The 13,214-nt window shown below is 45.9% G+C and overlaps 1 protein-coding gene across 5 annotated transcripts in view; it reads right to left on the minus strand.

The window, feature by feature from the left end:
• The window catches only part of CFAP206 (cilia and flagella associated protein 206), a 1,515,781-nt gene that overhangs the window by 1,289,187 nt on the left and 213,380 nt on the right, over positions 1-13,214 (minus strand). Inside the window, exon 1 of one of the 5 annotated variants that reach the window (XM_044069263.1) lies at positions 3,061-3,174. The exons of the other annotated variants lie outside the window; for them this stretch is intronic. The gene's annotated coding sequence lies outside the window, so the exon portion shown is untranslated. Of the gene's footprint in view, positions 1-3,060; positions 3,175-13,214 lie in introns of those variants that run through there. 5 annotated transcript variants of the gene reach the window in all.

Here is a 13,214-nt window from a genome sequence, read left to right on the forward strand (position 1 = left end):
GAAATGATGGACTGAACCCATTTGTCTTGAGCCAGGGATAGCCAGCCTTCTGGGTACAGTGACAATCTCCCCCCGACTGCCCCCGAAGATGGCGAGTCGGGCAACACCTCAGGGATGCTGAAAGGGCTTGTCAGGAAAGGCTTCCCGATTGCCCTGGTTCTCTGGACCCCCTGCCCCTAGGGCGACGCCTACCATTGTTATTCCCACCTCTGCCTCTGGTAGGAAAACGACTCTGTCGCCAGGCAAGTCCCTTGAGATTGTTTACGGAACCACATCTTCCCACCCTTCTGGCCTTTGGGGTAAGGCCTAGAAGGAGTCGAAAACGGACTCGACGGCAGAAAGGGTCTTGCCATCAGTCTCGCACCTAGTCAGGTTTCTTTCACTTGAGGACCAAAGAGAGATGATCCATCAAAAGGGAGTTCGTGAAAGACGCCTTGAAAGGGTCCATAAAATTGCATAGCCGCATCCAGGCGTGCCTACGTAAGGCTACACCTGTCCCTGCGGCTCTGCTCGCCCATCGGCCGCATAAGAGAGGAGGCATGGAGGAGTTAGATATGGAATTAGGGTAGCCAGCTGCGTGTTCATTTTATCTTGAAACCCGCAGCTGTAGGATCTTTAACATTTCACTCGCTTCTTTGATCAAGTCCCTTTGAAGACGAGTGAAATGGCACAGGTAATTCAGCGAACGCATGGTAAATGTCGCTGAGGAGAACATCCGCTTCCACCTATCCATGGACCTAGATTCCTTGTTAGGTGGATGGACAGGCACTGAAGGATCAGCCAGTTCCTTCTTTGTGGCAGCAGCTACCACCATAGCATCCACAGAAACTCCTTTTGATAAAAATTGCTTGTCTGATGGAGCTGTGATGAATTTAGAGGGTCTCCTGGGAGTGGGGTCCACTGAAACAGGAGCCGCCCATGCCTTCTTAGCAACCACCTGCATGAGGGGTCGGGGGGGACACCCAGGAGGTGGAAGGACGAGAGCCAAACGCCTCAAGATACACAGATTCGTCCTCCGAAGGGTTGAGGGCTGGCCAATTTCCCTCTGTTTCAGGATCTCCAGAATGTCTGCAAATGAGACATCTTCAGAAGGGGAACGGGGTACCCTCAGTATCATCCAGATCTGTGTCCGACGTGATAGACACAGGTGAGTCAATGTGCTTCCTTGCACTTCCTCTTCCGAGGGGCTCTTCTGCCAAATCAGGAGAGGCCTCGGAAGAGGATGAAATACCCACAGGGGCTCCTGAGGAGCTGGCTCTCCGCGGTCCGGGATGAGGGAGTGAGTCGACTTACCCTGAGGCAGCATAGAGGGAGGGGCTGACGGAGCCGACTGTGGAGTAGAGCCAGGCTCTAACACACTCCGCATGACCTCGAATGCACCCCTGTCAGGCAGAGCCAGAGGTCCCCGCCCGAGGAGCTAAGAACCCCTCGGCACCGACAGTGATGGCTCGAGGTCGATGTCGGAGCCGAACTCACCAGTGCCGAAGCACCGAGAGGGAGAGGGGGTCGGACAAGGGTCCGATGCCACTCACCCCTCGGAGCCGACGAGGGAAGTCCCGCCGAGATTCCTCCAAAGAAGAAAACGGAGCCGACAACGGAGCCGAAGACAATTGTCTCGGCCCGAATCACAGTCTCGGTTCCGACGACCGGCCCGAACTCAAAAGAGTCAAGGAGGAAAGAGTTGATGGACCGGGCAGGCACCGACTGATGAGTCGGGCTCTGAAGCATCTGGGCTAGTGCCTCGGACTTAAGTAGTCGACTCACCACTCTCTGAAGGTCATGATCGGACAGCCTCGATGACCTAGAGGAATGAGATCTTTGGCCCGTTCAGACAGCAGGGAGATCCTGGAGCCGAATGAACGGAGCCAAGAGAAGGTGACCTAGACCTCTTTCTAGTTGCCGGCTCCGAGGTCTTGTCGGAGCCGACACGGGTACTGATAACCTCGGCCCGCCGAGGAAGCCACAGAAACTGTGGACTGAGACTTATCGGCTCCAGCCGGAGCCGATAAAGGCAAAGGTTGAACAACCTGAGGTCTCGGCTCAGAAGCCGGAGCCAAGACCTCGATGCCTTAGAGGGCTTCCTGTTGAAACTGACAGGGAATCCTCTGGCTTCAACAAGCCTCTCAGAATCAACTTGTTTTTTCTTTCCTGCAGGACCCTGGGGCTGAAGCCATGGCACACAGCACAGGAGTCCTGCAGGTGCAAAGGCCCCAGACAGTAGACACAAGAAGTGTGAGCGTCTGTCAGAGACATTTTCTGACAGCACGCATCACACTTCTTGAATCCGGAGACCTTTGCTTCTTTTGACATTTCCCTAACTGACAGGTGTACACAAACACACACCCAAACACACAAGTTATACCCTGTCAGCAAAAAATAATAATTTTAGTAGAAATACTAAAAATTAAGTACAAAAAATTAAAGTAAACTACACAAACACTCCCTAAGGAAGGGAAGGCCAAAGGCCCAAAGGAAGAACCAACGGTTCTTTTAGCAAAGAAACGGGAAAATTTAGGGTCGGGGATAAAGTTCTATGATCTACACTAGTTTTAGAAAGAATTTAAGTTAAAAAGGGGAAAAAGGAGTAACTTTTAGAAGAAAAAGCTAACACTCACCAGGAACCGGTAGAAGCAACCAACCTCGAAGCTGTAGCGGCAAACGAGATCTGAGGTAACTCTCGCCTAGCATTGTGGGATATAAGGGGAGCCTCGAGCCGGTGGAACCAACTCTCGAAGTTTTAGAGGGGAGCCGAGGTCGGCTCCGAACCCATCCAGCAAGAATGAAGGCGAGATAGACAACTTAACATCATTTGACTGTGCAAAGACCATTTTAACTTGAAGTGATCAGTGACTTCACCGTAAAGCCAATACAAAAATGTTTCAACTATTTTTCTCTTTTCTTGCTGCTTCCGCCTATACTGTTGTTATAAGAGCCAAAATGTATATATATTCGTAGTGTAACAAGGTATACTAGTCAGCTGACACATTTATTATATTTATTAGAGTCAAGATTTATAAATTATAAAGTATGGTAATGGGAATTATGATTCCAGAGTATTACCGACAAGGGGACTTCCTGGTTAAGTTGTTTCTTGTTGCGCTGACGTCATAGATGTGCTTCCTGTTTCTTCAAGGCAGTCCGAGTATTGTAGAAGTGATGTACAGCTGTTCTAAAGAAGTTAAAGGTCTTAAAAGCTCGCGGATCATCAGCACGATTTAAATCAAAACCCAAGCTTGACTCTAAAAGTTATCAACGGGAAAACAACAGAAAAACTGTTCTTTCAAAAAAATTAAGCTTGTGAAGCTGTCAGCTCGTGGGTAAAGGTTAGCTGAAGTGTTAGCATTTAGCTGTAATGAGCGTTCAACATAACAAAATAATAGCACATTTGTTTTAGTTAAATACCATATTGTTACATAAAGAAAGCATGTAAATCATCACCTTACCCATATATATTCACTAACATTAACAAAAAAAAAAAAAAAACACTAATGACAGCATCTTTGTTTTCCCTGCTCATCCTTATGAATGCAAACATCACAAATATATATCTATATATCAAAGCACACTAAAACATAAAATATACCATGTCACATTGGTTTATAAAGATATGATGCAGGTTCAAGGAAATATTTAAAGACATTCAATTATGGCAAGCTAACTGTATATATAAAGTAATATATGTGAAAGCCATGCTATAATAATTTAGTAGTTGTTACATGAAATTATGATGTTTAAACAGAGACCGGATTGAAATTATAGAAAAATTATTGGGTGTTTATCTTTAAAGGTGTAGTTATTGCCCTATTATACTATGTATCCATCTCTCCTTCCAAGTATAATATTATTAATATAAGAAGGAGATTATGTATATATCTCTTACCCTCTCCCCCCCCTTTTATTTTATATTATTACTATTGATTTATATTCAGTAAAGTAATAACATGTTATCACTAATCTAGTTTGTTTAAAGTATTTATATTCTTATATGACGACTACTTTATGTTAGCACTACAGAATATCTAAAAAAGACAACATGTAAAGATTATTAGAATTAAAATTAATTAAACTAAAGGGATATGTATATAACTAAAGAATATTTCATTTATAAGAAAATGAAAGAGCTTACCTCATCAGGTAACAGAACACTGAAAAAATGCATTTAACATGTTAGCATCCATATGTATGACAAGACAAGGAAATTAAATATAACTTAGTTCATTTGTTCTTTAGTTTTTTTAAGTTTCTCTGTAGTCTTCCAAGCAGATGTTGATGCCAGTCTTTTAAGAGAAGGGCTAGCCCATTCCATCTCGTCCATCTTTTCCAGGATTTTGTGATTTTTTTATAAAAGTGAGAACAGAGTCCAGGTCTTCAAAAAGTTTAGGTCCCTCCAAGTTGAAAATCTTCAGTTTTGCCGGAAACAAAAGATGAGACTTCACTTATGCCTTCTTCAGTTCTTTTATTAGAGGTAAGAACAATTTTCTTTTTCTATTACTAAAGATGAATGGTCATTATCAAAATGAATTATTGTATCATTAATTGTTATGGGAGATTTAGACCAGACCGTCTTTAAAATTAGTTCTTTATCAGATGAAGAAAGGAACTTAATGACTGATCTAGGTTGTTTTTTGCTGATAGTACTGCTACTAGTCAGAGTGAGCTCTCTCTATCCCAAATAACATAGCTTCTGTAAGATCTAGTGTTTTTGGTAGCCAAGTAGTAAGAAAACCAGTCAAGTTGTTTTCCTCTATATTTTCAGGTAGTCCAAATATCCTTAGATTATTCCTACGAGATCTGTTCTCAAGATCATCAAGCTTAATTTGTAACAATAATTTAAAATTTGTAAGTTAATTTGTAAGTGTTTTGTTTTAATAAGAACTCCACATTATTCTCATTTTCTTTTATTCTACCATCCATGTCATTCAAAGCGTCCTCTATGCCAGAAATTTGTTTTTTGTTGTTGTTGTAAGTCCTTGCGGAGAAGATCCATTTGTTTAGTAGTTTATTCTTTAAAATTGTCTATCTTGATGTCAGTCTTGTCAATTTTTGTAGTTAATACCTGGATATTTGATAACAGTGTTTGAAGCTCCTTTCTGAAAGTAGATTCCTGACTGTTAGTTTTTGTGGGACTCTGAAATGCTTCAGATGATGAGTAGAAATTTTCCAAGTGAAGTTTTACTGGAAAAGTTGTCTTCTTTTTCTTTTTTTTATATATTCTTGTAAATATAGTTATAAACTATAACTCCGCAGAAAAAAAAATTGCAATTTTTTGATTAGAAGACAAAAATCCAGTGAGGATGTAATTTTCTCAGTGGAGCTGCTGTAATCTGCTGCTTCTCAGTGCCCATGCTGGCCACGCCCCCTTATTCACTCTTGTTTTTAATTGTAAGGTGAGGGGAAGGGGCACAGGCAGAGCAACAATTCTTACAGAAAACGCACATAAATGACTCAATTTTGAAAGCAGGTATGTGTAAGTAAAGTAGTTCTGTCACATTGTTCAGTAGTTAATAAATTAGATTGATTTTGATCCACTGCACCTTACAAGAGCCATGCTATGGTAATCTGACCTACTACTTGCTATCACGACAAAAAATACCAGTTACTGTAATTATAACAACTCAGTATCAGCAAGTTCTCAAGCTTGCACAAACCAGGGACAAAGTCCAAAACTGTGAGAGATAAAGGAAATATTACAGTTTTTAAAGAATGGCACTACTCACTCACTTGTGAAAGCAACATGCTCATTTGCAAGTATTTGCATTATCTATAATCTTTAATTAGAAGTTATGTACCTACCATAACGTTCCATGTTAGTTGTCTTCTCTCGCCTTCTTTCTTGCTGGATGGGTTCGGAGCCAATCCTCGGCTCCGACTCGGCACTTGCTAAGCTCGAGAGTCACTTTTACCAGCTCGAGGCAGCCCCATATCCCATGATGCAAGTCGGTGATTACCCAGATCTCGTTTGGTATCTAGAGGAAAAACTGCCCATAATCTTCTCACAAAGGAAGAAGAACAACTAACCTGAGAAGGCTGTAAGGGGAACCCAGGTAATTAAGGTCCCGAGCTAACTGGTGTCCAAGGAAGACAATCTCCCAAAAGAAGAAGGAAGTTCAAGGTCTGTCCAGGCTAGGGGGACAGGAGGGAGGGACGCAAGAAAGAAGGCGAGAGAAGACAACTAACATGGAACGTTATGGTAGGTACATAACTTCTAAATGTTAAGTTGTCAATCTCGCCTTCATTCTTCCTGGATGGGACCGCGTCCCTAGCACCTCTATCCTGGGTGGCTCAATGGAACAGACTCTTGAGAACTGTGAAACCAAAACTTGCCCTGTCCCTGGAGGCCAAATCCAATTTGTAATGAGAAACGAAGGTATGAGGAGTGGCCCAAGTGGCTGCTGCACAAATAGTGTCCAAGGGTAGCCTAGCCTGAAAAGCTGTAGATGTGGCTAGACCTCTGGTAGAATGTGCTTTAGGTTTTGAAATCAGTTGTTTGCCCCTAAGCTGATAAATGTCCGAAATAGTGGAAGACAGCCATCTGGATAAGGTCACTTTAGAAACAGGGAGACCTTTCTTATTTTCAGCATAAGAAAGAAAAAGCTGATCAGACTTCCTAAATTGTTTTGTTCTGTCCAAGTAATATCTGAGTTGGCGATGAACATCTAAGCAATGCAATCTTTGTTCCGCTCTTTCAGAATGATTGGGGAAAAATACTGGAAGATCAATAGATTGGTTTAAATTTGTTTCAGAAGCAACCTTGGGCAAAAAGGATGGATTGGTTCTTAAGGATACTCTATCCTTGTGGAAGACCAAGTAAGGGGGACGAACACAGAGAGCATGAAGTTCAGACACTCTCCTAGCCGAGGTAATAGCAACTAGAAAGAGTGTCTTCCAAGAAAGAAATTTTAATGAGCATGTAGCAGCCGGTTCGAAAGGGGGGAGTATAAAGGACGCCAGCACTAAATTTAGGTCTCACTGTGGTGGAGGATCCCTAATAGGGGGTTTAAGTAGGAATTCCCCTCTGAGAAAAGCTTTACACAGTTTGTGTGACATAACGTTGTGGTCTGCAACTCCGACATGGAAATTCGAGATTGCTGCCAACTGGACTTTAACTGTGGAAGACGAAGAACCGGAGTGAAAAATTTCAGCTGGAAAGTCCAAGACTGACTGAATAGGGGCAGTAAAAGGGTCTATGTTCTTAGACTTTGCCCAAAAGGAGAAACGTTGCCATTTGCTAGAATAAATCCTCCTGGTAGAGGACTTTAAAGAAGCTACTATGATATCTCTAACGGGGTTAGAGATCATAGGAAGCCTGGCTAAGGAAGGAAGTGGAGCAACCAAGCGATGAGGTTGAGGGAACGAATGGACCGCTGCAGTTGACCCGACTGGTGGGTTAGAAGATCTGGAACTGGGTCCAGATGCCAAGGCTGCACCAAGAGATGGTGATGAAGGAACAGGAACCAAATTTGTCGAGGCCAGTAAGGGGCAATGAGAATCAGCTTGGCTCTCAAGACGGTAGCTTTCTGGAGTACCTGAGGTATTAACGGAAAGGGGGGAAAGGCATAAAGAAGTCCCCGGGGCCAATCCTGGGTTAGAGCGTCTCTGGGGGGATGGCCCGGAAGTGGAAAGAGAGAGAAGAAGTCTGGGCATTTGCTGTTTTGGGGTGTAGCAAAAAGGTCACAGCATGGGCGGCCCCACTTCTGAAAAATCTCTTCCACTATAGATTGTTTGAGAGACCACTCGTGAGGCATGAGTATAGCTCTGCTCAATCTGTCCGCTATGATGTTGGTTTTCCTGGGGATATGCGTTGCTATCAGAAACCGAAGAGAGGAGATCGCCTATTGCCAAAGTCTGAGGGCTTCTCGACACAAAGGATAGGACTTGGTCCTGCCCTGTTTGTTGATGTACCATACCACGGACATGTTGTCCGTGAGAACTGCAATTGTCCCTAAGGGAAGAAAGTCGTTGAGGGCTTGCAACGTTAAAAGCACTGCTCTCATCTCTAGGACATTTATGTGCAGGTGGTATTCGAACAGTTGCCACGTGCCGTGGACCATCCTGCCCTGATAATGCCCCCCCCCACCCAATCAGGGAGGCATCCAATGTGACCGTGGCTACCGGGGCCGAGAGAACAAATGGTCTGCCCTGATGGACTAGGGGGGAAGAAGTCCACCAGGATAGATGGCTCTTGCAGGTCTGTGTCACAAGAATCTTGTGACGCATGGGTAACTGTTGGGAAGACCATTGGGTAAACAACATCCACTGCAGGAGACGCATGTAAAAACGGGCCAGAGGAAGAAGTGTGATGGCAGCTGCCATAAGACCTAACACTTTCAGGACCAACCTGGCTTGTACCTTTTTGCTGCATAGGATCATCCGGACATGGTTTTGGATATCCAGGATTCTTTGGTTTGTTAGGTTTGCTGACATCCGAGTAGTGTCTAGATCTGCACCTATAAAGGTAATAGATTAGCAAGGCGATAAGGAAGACTTTTCGAAGTTGACTGAAATCCCTAACTGGCTGCAGAGACGTAGTGTGTAATCCCTGGCCTGGAGAAGTTGATGCCTGGTGGTGGCTGAGAGGAGCCAGTCGTCTAGGTACGGAAACACCTGGAATCCCCGACGTCTCAGGTGAGCCGTGACCGCTGCCATGCATTTGGTGAACACTCTGGGGGCTGTAGTGAGACCAAAGGGCAGGGCTCTGAACTGAAAATGACTGGTCCCCAGCCGAAAGCGGAGAAACCTTCTGGAGCGTCTGTTGATTTTTATGTGATAGTACGCATCTTGAAGGTCTATGGAGCACATCCAGTTGTTTTTGCCCAGAAAGGGCAAAATCGATTGAAGTGTGACCATCCGAAATCTTGCCTTTTTGACAGACTTGTTTAGCCTGCTGAGGTCTAATATTGGTCTCCAGTCTCCCATCTTTTTGGGGACCAAAAAGAACCTTGAGTAAATTCCGGATTCTAAATGATCTGTTGGAACTGGCTGGATGGCCCTTTTCTCTAGAAGCTTTGAAACCTCTAGCTTTGCAATTTCCCTTAGACCGGGTGGAACATCTGGAAGGGATCCTTTTTAAGGGAAGGGGCTTTTCTCGAAAGGTATTTTGTAACCCTCGGATATGATCGACTGTACCCATTTGTCTTGAGAGAGGGAAAGCCAGGCTTTTGGGTACAGCGACAATCTTCCCCCGACTGCCTCCAAGGGTGGGCAGTCGGGCAACACCTCAGGGATGCTAGAAGGGCTTGTCAGAGAGAGGCTCTCTGCTGCCCTGGTTCTGCGGACCCCCTCTGCCCCTAGGGCGGCATCTGTTGTTACTACCCCCTCTGCCTCTGGGGGTAAACTGACCACGTGCGTCAGGCGTGACTCCCTGTGATTTTCGGAACCACATTTTCCCTCCCTTCTGACCTTTGGGGTAAGGTCTAGAAGGGGTGGAGAAACGGACTTCTACGGCAGAAAGAGTCTTGCCGTCTTGCTCGCACCTGGTCAAAGTGTCCTTCACCTGAGGGCCAAACAAAGTTGTCCCATCAAAAGGAGAGTTTGTGAAGGACGCCTTAAAAGGGTCTGCAAAATTACAAAGCCGCATCCAGGACTGACGTCTGAGAGCCACTCCTGTGCCTGCGGCTCTACTCGCCCCATCGGCTGCATAAGAAATGAGCCACATGGAGGAGTTAGTTATGGAATTTAGGATTCCCAGCTGAGAGGCAGTCTTCTCTTGAGCCCCTGCAGCTGACGGATCCTGTACTACTTCACCCAATTCTTTGAGGATATCTCTTTGAAGTCGGGTGAAGTGACATAAATAATTCAGCGACGCATAGCAAAGGTCGCTGAGGAAAACATCCGCTTACCATACCTGTCCATGGTCCTAGACTCCTTGTTAGGAGGATGGACTGGTACGGAAGGATCTGCAAGTTCCTTCTTGGTGGCGGCCGCCACCACCATGGCATCAACCGGGACACCTTTAGTGAGAAACTGTTTTTCAGTGGGGGCCGTGATAAATTTAGAAGGCCTCCTGGGGACTGGTTCCACCGAATCAGGAGATGCCCACGCCTTTCGAGCTATCACGTCCATGAGGGGGTCAAAAGGCGGAGACACCCAGGAGGTGGAGGGTCGAGATACAAAAGCCTCCAGGTATACCGATTCATCCTCGGAGGGATTAATGGAGGGCCAGTTCCCCCTCTGTTTTAGGAGTTCAAGGATGTCTGAAAAGGAGACATCCTCAGAGGGGGATCTTGGGGACCCCTCAGGCTCATCTAAATCGGTATCTGATGTCGTAGAATCAGGGGAGTCTAAGTGCTTCCTCTTGCAGGTCCTCTTACGCGGGGGTTCCCCTGAAGGATCAGGAGAAACCTCGGAAGAGGAAGTTCTTCCCAATGTGGAGACCTGGGGCGATGGATCTCTGGGTAGAGATATCTACAGGAGGAGCTAAAGGAACCGACTGCTGACTGAGCTCGGGGACTAGCACACTCCTCATCACCTCGAAGGCTCCCCTCCCGGGGAGGACCGAGAGCTCCCGCTCCGAAGAAACAGGAATCCCCGGCCCCACCGAAAGGGAAGGCTCCAAAGCAGATGTCGGTGCCGAGCTCACCAAGGCCAAAGCTCCGAGAGGGAGAATGGGGTCGGACAAGGGTCCGATGCCACTCACCCCCTCGGAACCGACCAGGGAAGCCCGACGACCGGATCCCTCCAAGGACGGTCTCAAGGAGGAGATAGGAGTCGAAAACGACGGAGCCGAAAGGGGTGGTATCGGCTCCGAAGCAGCAACAGTCACAGTACCAATAATCTCCGGCTCTGAGCTCTGAAGGAGAGTCGAAGGAAGAATTTCTGGAGGGTGTGGAATAGCGATCGTCTGCTGAGACGGGCTATGGAGCATCTGGGCCAGTGCCTGTGATTTCAGCAGTCTACTCACCACTCTCTCCAAGTCATGGTCTGAGAGTCTGGAAGACCTTGAGGATCGGCTCCGATGGCTCCGCTCCGAAAGTAAGGGGGGGGCCAGAGCCGAGTGGATAGACTCCAGCAAAGGAGATCTACATCTCTTTCTCGACGGAGCCATCAGAGCCGAAGAACTTTCGGTTCCAGTTGGAGCCGACAGCTTGTCAGCTCCGAGCTGCGCTAGAGATGTGTCAGCTCCAGCCGGAGTCGACGCAGGCTTCGAAGCAAGGGTATCGGCTCCAGCCGGAGCCGACAAAGGTACCGAAGCCAGGGTATTGGTGCCGATCGGCGCCGATACTATAACTTCCGAGAAGGAAGGATCGGCTCCGGCCAGAGCCGATCTCGACTCCGATGGAGTCGGAACCAAGGCTACAGACTTAGACACTGAAGGCTGGGCCTTGGATGGCTTTGAGGGCTTCCCCGAGCCGGACCTAGCCGGGGAGCTCTCAGGCTTGAGGAGACCTCTTAAAATCAATTTATTTCTACGTTCCTGCAGGACTCTCTGGCTGAAAGAGTGGCAAATAGCACAGGAGTCCTGCAGGTGTAGGGGTCCCAGGCAATAAATACAAGAAGTGTGACCGTCTGTCAGAGACATCTTGTGACAGCATGAGTCACACTTCTTGAAACCTGAGACCCTAGTGTCTTTAGAGGGTTCAGGCACCTAGGCAGCGAGACAATTCCCTGCGATACATTTTGGCTGGGGACACATGGCTGAAGTGACATTCAGCTGCAGAGAAATATGGCGGTTTGCAAATTCCCTGTGGGCAAAGAGAAGAATGTGTTGTCATACCTACAACTTCAATAACCAAATTCACAGGGGGAAAACAAACAGTCATATTTCTCTGCAGCTGAATGTCACTTCAGCCATGTGTCCCCAGCCAAAATGTTTTGCAGGGAAATGTCTCGCTGCCTAGGCGCCTGAACCCATCTTGAGACATGTCTGAGTCCTAACACAAACACACACACCACTCAGTCCAAAAAAAATCACACTGACTATACAAAAAACTAAGTACAGTGAATAAAAACACACACACACCTAAACAAATCCTGACAGGAAACTGTTTGGGAGGGTAAGGCCTAAGGCCTGAAAAAACAGAAAATATGGATAAGGGACGGGAAGCTAACGGGAATGGAGCTAAGTGAATCGGGTAACTAACAAACTATAAATAAGAAAAAATTTAAGGTACTGGGATGTCTAAATTTCTCAAAAAAGAGTAATTAAATTCACTGACCAGGTGAAGGCAAAAAAGGTGACCTCATGAGCGAAGCGGCAAACGAGATCTGGGTAATCACCGCCTTGCATCATGGGATATGGGGCTGCCTCGAGCTGGTAAAAGTGACTCCCGAGCTTAGCAAGTGCCGAGTCGGAGCCGAGGATCGGCTCCGAACCCATCCAGCAAGAATGAAGGAGAGATTGACAACTTAACATCTAATGTTTGACAATATACATCACTGTTTTGTTATAAAATTACCAATAATAAGGTCAGAGCACAAAAAATGATACTTGTTAAGTGGCTGGGTTTCAAGTCTATTTGGTTTTCTCATTCCTGGACTATGTACCCAGAAAGAAAATATAATTCATCTCAAAATTATATTTAGAACTGTGTGTGTGTGTGTGTGTGTGTGTGTGTGTGTGTGTGTGTGTGTGTGTGTGTGTGTGTGTGTGTGTGTGTGTGTGTGTGTGTGTGTGTGTGTGTGTGTGTGTGTGTGTGCACAAGGAAGTATAGTTTGAAGAAACTGCTAAAGATTCCCCCTTGGTGTTTAATACAAATGTATGTTCCAGTAAGAATAAAGGAATGTATAAGTGTGGAACATGCACAGTATGTAGATTTGTGATTGAAGGACCCTACATTGATTTACGGCACCTTAATAGGAATACAGCTCGCTTCACCCAAGACTGGACTTGACAGTCAAGAGGAGAAAATAAGAAGTGCCAGTACCTGCCATAAACATTGTTTTTGTCTTCTCTCTTCTCTTCTTCTTGCTGATGGGTTCGCCTCCGATCCCTCGCACTCGACCTTCTTTTTTGTATTTAGAGGAGAACTTTTTTTACCCTCGAGGCAGCCCCATATCCCATGATGCAAGGAGTACCCAGATCTCGTTTGTTGAACAAAAAGGGCAATAACACAAACATAAACAAAACTTCCCAAAGGAAGAAGAAAAAAAAAGATGGAAAAAAAAAAGGAGGTGTGAATTAGTGTAGTACATAGTTTCTTATACAAGGGGGTGCCAGGGCCAGGGAAGAAGGGAGGGTGAAGAAGAAAGAAGGAGAAGACAACATGGAAACATGT

This window comes from Protopterus annectens, chromosome 1.part0, assembly GCF_019279795.1.
Source record: "Protopterus annectens isolate FY-2018-M chromosome 1.part0, PAN1.0, whole genome shotgun sequence".
NCBI classification, from domain to species: domain Eukaryota; kingdom Metazoa; phylum Chordata; order Ceratodontiformes; family Protopteridae; genus Protopterus; species Protopterus annectens.